The sequence below is a fragment of the Limulus polyphemus genome, unplaced genomic scaffold (genome assembly GCF_000517525.1).
Source record: "Limulus polyphemus unplaced genomic scaffold, Limulus_polyphemus-2.1.2 Scaffold5799, whole genome shotgun sequence".
Lineage (NCBI taxonomy): Eukaryota > Metazoa > Arthropoda > Merostomata > Xiphosura > Limulidae > Limulus > Limulus polyphemus.
This window is the reverse complement of record NW_013671409.1, coordinates 39,362-46,293: the sequence shown is the minus strand read 5'-3', so window position 1 is coordinate 46,293 and position 6,932 is coordinate 39,362.

Sequence of the window (6,932 nt, the reverse complement as noted above, 5' to 3'; positions counted from 1 at the left end):
GTGGGTTTGCCCATAATACTGTGTTATCGCTTTTATATTAAAATAATCTAGAAACACGTTTTAGATCCATACTCTGCAAGCTTAATAAAGTAGGTGTCCAGATTTTTTTTCTTACTTCGTCAGTTACCTTCAGTAGTCAGTTAGGCGCTCTTTGATCTCCGGTCTACCAATCTTGTAATAATCAGTCTTTGAAATGTTCACTCATTTTTTTATTTTTCATTTTGACAAATGTTTTTGTGTCTTTGTTAAACTTTGTGCAAAGCTATACGTGGGTTATCAGCATTAATCTTTCACTGAATAGAAGGCAGGCATCTAGTCGATATTATCTACTGCCAACTCTTGGGCTTCTTTTGTCACACTAAATAATGAGTTTTGTTAAGCACTATTTTAATACACAAACGGTCCCAGAAAGTGGAGCCTAATTTTCGGGAGCAATAACGGGACACGAACCATGGAACCTCAGATACACAGATCGTTAAGTTAAAATGTTTCATAAATGGCTGGGGGGTGGGGTTGAAAACACAACCATCACCATCAAGAACCGGTGGCTTAGCGGCAAACTTGAGGGCTTATAACACTATAATTCGGGTTTCGATAACCGTTAGGCCAGAGCACAGATAGACCATTGTGTAGCTTTAGGCTTAATTACAAATGAACAATGAATTTTGTTATCCTATCTTATAGTAGAGCAGATGCAACGCAAAACCACTTATTAGAAAAACGCTTAATGTCCGTTATTTGTCCGTTAATTCAACAATTGATACAACTAGTCAGAGAAAGAGCTAGTTATTCAATCACATCAAACACTGGACACAAGAGTACCATTATATCAAGCACTGAACGCAACAATACGATCACATCGAACATTGAGTACAACAATACCTTCACAATAAACACCATAATTCGGTCAAATCGAATAGTAAACACAACAATATGAACAATATAAAAAAAAGGCAATAAGACAAGCATCTTATAGCATATAAGCTCTTGCACTTCAATGACATTTTCGCGCTATCGCTAAAACAAGATTGATAACCGTTCCATATCTTTATCTTATTATTGATTTTGCAGTTTGACATGGAAACGTTGATTGATAATCGATTTTCGTGAATTTCTTTGGAGACCAAGATCATTCATTGCTGACTGCATTTAAAGTAAATGCTAAAACGTCTGAAACATCGGCGATTTTTTTTAAAGTTTTCGGTCACCGACCTCTATGATGCTCTCGTTTTGTGCTTACGATGACTTTCTCGAAACTAAGGTTTCTTTCGGCAAAACTCTTAAAATGATATCTAGTGATGAAACGGAAATGCTAAAAAATATACTATTTTAATCATGAGACACCCTAAAACTTGTCACATTTAGCACTTAAAATTAATATTTGTTTGTTTTGGAGCAATACCACAACGGACTCTCTGCCGTGTTCACCGCGAGGAATCGAACCACGGATTTTGGTATTGTAAGTCCGTACACTAACCGGTACTTTTGTGTATAATGAGAAAACCTAAGGAGTGTAATACCCCATAGTCTGTACTTGAGGAAAACAGTTTTATTCAACATTATCAACTATTATTGGTGCTATGTTCCTATCAATTTAGATAAATTATTAACTGTTATTTAACTTATTTTTATCAATTTCTCAAGTTTTATGATCTTTTGTGTTCACGCGTTTTGTGTAAATGATAAATTCTAGTGAATATAATGGAAACATTAGTTTCTTTTAGCTCAGATCCAAACAATAAGCTATCTGCGGTTTCTTCATCAGAGGGAATCCAGCTCCGGATTGTAGCGTTGTAAGTTCCTAATCTTACTGCTGAGTCAGTGAGGACCTCTTTGAAACTTATACTACCACCCTTGTCGGTCAACAGTAAGTTTATAGAATTACAATGCTAGAATTCGCTGAAAAAAATCTTTTAGACAAAATGACTTAACACTGGTTTTTTGTTTATATACAGAAAACAACAACAACAACAACAAAACGTTATATTAGTTAGTATTGATTGGGAAGCAATATAACTGTAAGGTATTTCTTGCTGTAACTAAAAACTGGACGATCCTGTTTCAAATTACGAAAAACCTTTGCATTAAGAACTTGAAACATAATATGGTGTAAAACCATGTAGAACGGTTTGGTTTGAATTTCGTACAAAGCTATTCGAGAGCTATCTGCGTTAGCTGTCCCTAATTTAGCAGTGAAGGACTAGAGGGAAGGCAGCTAATCAACATCACCCACCACCAACTCTTTGGCTATTCTTTTACCAACGAATAGTGAGATTGACCATCACATTATAGGACCTCACGGCTGAAAGAGCGAACAAGTTTGGTGGGACGGGGATTCGAACCAGCGAACCCAGAAATTGCGATTCGAGCGCTCTATCTACTCAGCCATGCCATACCAGGCCCCATATGTAACGAAATTATCAATTCATTTAGATTAGTGTGTTTTTTATTGCAAAGCCACATCGGGCTATCTGCTATGACCATAGAAGGGAATCGAACCCCTGATTTGAGCATTGTAAATCCGAAGACTTACTGCTGTCTCATCGGGGGACTTCCCTTAGGTGTTTACTTTATTTTTGAGATCAGTAAAACAGATGGTTATTCTTGAAAATAGGTAGAAAAAAATAAATGCTATCCTGTTACAAAATTGAACCTGAACTCAAGATAAACTTATTTGAATTTTTAGTCTGAAGAGTAACTGGTTTCCACTATTCTGACTAATGTGTTGTTTAAGCCGAAAATATAATTTACTTTTTAATAACACACATCTCGGACATTTAATAAATTCGATAAACTTGGGCATTTCTGAGAAAAAAAATTACTTTTCAATAACACACTTCTCGGACAATTAATAAATTTTATAAACGTGGGCATTTCTGAGAAAGAGAATTTACTTTTTAATAACACACATTTCGGACATTTAATAAATTCGATAAACTTGGGCATTTCTGAGAAAGAAAATTTACTTTTCAATAACACACTTCACGGACAATTAATAAATTTGATAAACTTGGGCATTTCCGAGAAAGAGAACTTACTTTTCAATAACACACTTCACGGACAATTAATAAATTTGATAAACTTGAGCATTTCCGAGAAAGAGAATTCACTTTTCAATAACACACTTCTCGGACATTTAATAAATTTGATAAACTTGGGCATTTCTGAGAAAGAGAATTCACTTTTCAATAACACACTTCTCGGGCATGTAATAAATTTTATAAACTTGGGCATTTCTGAAAAAGAGGAGAACACAGTCGTAGTGTTGTACTTAAATTTCAATTTCATTCTGGCGCAACAAGAAACAAAGTAACAAAACATGTTTATTATGCTGCTTCTTATGTCATGCGTATTCAGATACAGATCTGTTTTAAAAGGCTTAGAATAATTTATTTGCAGTTGCTACTGCTAGCTAAAAAGAATCCCGATTATGTAAAATTTGAAATGAAAATCGAGCATAAAACATGTAGAGGTCGCTTATCACATTACTATCAAGATTTACGTTTTATTTTTTATTTTTGTATGCGTATAGTTATTTTGAAGAGACGTTATGCCTATATAACTTTATGTTTCGTAGAAAGTCACATTAAACTTTTACTTAAATACGTCAACTATCTTTTATTTATAGCCATTTTACGATGAAATTAATAACACGACAAGATAACTTGTCATATCGTATTCTGTAAGAACAGCTTTCTTTGTAAAATTTATTCCTGTTCGTTTTATAAAACGTACATGAGAATTTACAGAAGTTGATTTACTCATTCATTTTTCTCACTTTACAAATTATTTAGATTTACTTACGTGTTCCAGACTAGACCGTCTACAGACTATTATTGGATGATTTTATTCCTCTATTGCCCCGCCTCCCAGTAGCACAGCTAGAATCCGGGTTTTGATGCCCGTGATGGGCAAAGCACAGATAACCCATTGTGTAGCTTTGTGCACAATTATAACAAACAAACTTTCACTCAAATTAAATGACCTTGAGTCATAGGTTTTGGTTTTGTTTGTTGATAACCGCAAAGCTACATAATAGACTCTCTCCGCTGTGTCCACCACGGGGATCGAACCTAGAATTTTAGTATTTAGATTACCACTAAGCTGATTGGGGGCATTTACCCGAATAATTTCTTTTTTCAGCGAAATAATGGATTTTTTTAAACGCCTACCAATAAACCGCCCTCCCCCCAGGGGCACAGCGGCATGTCTGCGGACTCACAACGCTAAAAATCGGGTTTCGATACCCGTGGTGTGCAGAGCACAGATAGCTCATTGTGTAGCTTAACTTCAAACAAACAAACAAATAACTCTCTATTTTCATGCTTCATGTTACTTTTTTTTTATACAGAATTTCACTATCTTTTTTTTCAGTAGTCGAGATTCTGGAAGATGGCACGATAGCTCGACTTTTCATAAAACGTCATAAACAGTAAAAAAAAGAAATAACTCATAGAGATGTAAGGTTAAGTTTGCCCACATATTATTGATCATGCGTGATCACGTATTTCTCAAAGTTTCTCGAAGTAGTTTACAAACACCATGGTTCAGTGAATAACATGATAGTCAAGCTGGAAGATGAAGTCTGGAATTTTTCTTATTGCATTACAGAGTCGTGAATTTGGGCATATGTTTAAGACTTTGTCAAATCAATCTGACATTCATACAGGCCATGCTGGGTATTTTAAATAGTTTTTGGCTTTGTGGATCCGACTCCTAGATAAGTGAAACGAACTCGGTTTTTCCCTTACTGTTACTCATCCAATCACAAATGTGGTCATTCGAGGTCACTTTAAATTTCCACCTATAACCACAAAAAATATGAAATTATAAAGAAATGAACGTCGCTCGACCGAAACGTTCACAACGCTTATCTCTTTTTCCTACAACGCTTCGGTTTTTATTTCAGAAACCGGTTGTAAGCCAACTAAAAACAATAGATCCGGTTGTAAGCCAACTATAAAGAACAGATCCGGTTGTAAGCCAACTAAAAACAATAGATCCGGTTATAAGCCAACTATAAAGAACAGATCCGGTTGTAAGCCAACTAAAAACAATAGATCCGGTTATAAGCCAACTATAAAGAACAGATCCGGTTGTAAGCCAACTACCATGCTGTAGCTGTTGTGCTTCGTGTAACAAGCAAGCATAGTTTGTTTGTTTTGAATTTCGCGCAAAGCTACACGAGGGCTATCTGCGCTAGCCGTCCCTAATTTAACAGTGAAAGACTAAAAGGTAGGCAGCTAGTCATCACCACCCACTGCCAACTGTTTGGCTATTCTTTTTACCAACGAATACCGTCACATTATAACGCCCACACGACTGAAAGGGCGAGCAAGTTTGGTGTAACAGAGACTCGAACCCGCGACCCTCAGAATGCGAGTCGAGCGCCCTAACCACCTGACCATGCCGGGCATCTTGGTTAGTTATTAACATGTCTACCGTCTCTACTACCTACGTTATTTATTTTTTTTGCTTGTTAATTGTTTTGAGCTTTTTGCTTTAATTATTCTCGTTGTTCGTTTACTTTATTTTCATGATGAGTTCATTCTATTGCAGTAAATGTTAGTAACGCGCCAGACCTTAAAGTTATTTTACTATTATTAGAAATTTATTCCACTCGGCTGTTGGCTTTTACTACTGTACTGTATTGTACGTTATTTATATAATCAACCCACAATTATTGATTGCAAGTATGTTTGTTTGGAATTAAGCACAAAGCTACACAATGGGCTATCGGTGCTCTGCCTACCACGGGTATCGAAACCCGGTTTCTACCGTTGTAGGTCCGCAGACATACCGCTGTGCCACTGGGGGGCAATTACAAGTATGTAAAATGTCTTCATAATAATACAAACCCTTTCCTTAATCTCAACAATTGTGTCCTTAATCTCAACAATTGTCTTAAAGTTATTCAAATCAAAAGAGTTATTTAATGAATGTTTGTGTAATAATGTGACTTAACAGTCAAAATTATATGTTATTACTGAGTTATTTAATGACATGTTCGTGTAATAATGTGACTAAAGCAGTCAAGATTATATTTTATTACCGAGTTATTTAATGACATGTTCGTGTAATAATGTGACTAAAGCAGTCAATATTATATTTTACTACCGAGTTATTTAATAACATGTTCGTGTAATAATGTGACTAAAGCAGTCAATATTATATGTTACTACCGAGTTATTTAATAACATGTTCGTGTAATAATGTGACTTAACAGTCAAGATTATATTTTACTACCGAGTTATTTAATAACATGTTCGTGTAATGATGTGACTTAACAGTCAAGATTATATGTTATTACCGAGTTATTTAATGACATGTTCGTGTAATAATGTGACTAAAGCAGTCAATATTATATGTTACTACCGAGTTATTTAATAACATGTTCGTGTAATAATGTGACTTAACAGTCAAGATTATATTTTACTACCGAGTTATTTAATAACATGTTCGTGTAATGATGTGACTTAACAGTCAAGATTATATGTTATTACCGAGTTATTTAATGACACAGAAACTGTCGTTCTCTTTTGCTAGATGGCTTATGAAAAGTCCGCAGGGAAGAGGGGTATGCCTTATGCATGACAGTCTTACGACGACGGAGCCTTTTAGGCTTAACTTAACTTAATTAACCTAGGTACTTATATGCTAAAAAAAAAAGATTTTTGCTGCAATGTAATAACCATACTCAAACTAACTATAATAAAAATATAGCGTTACCATTTGGGTGAAAACAAACTTTTAGACTTGTATGATACTCACAATGACACATCAGTATAAACCATCACAAAGTTGTTAGAATAACACTGCATATCCCAACAGAAGTGTAAAGTTTATTGGAAGTTGGCATACAACTTATAACGTTTGAAAGACCTATTCCTGAAACTACAAAGTATTTTGAAGAAAATGTTTGTTTGTTTGTT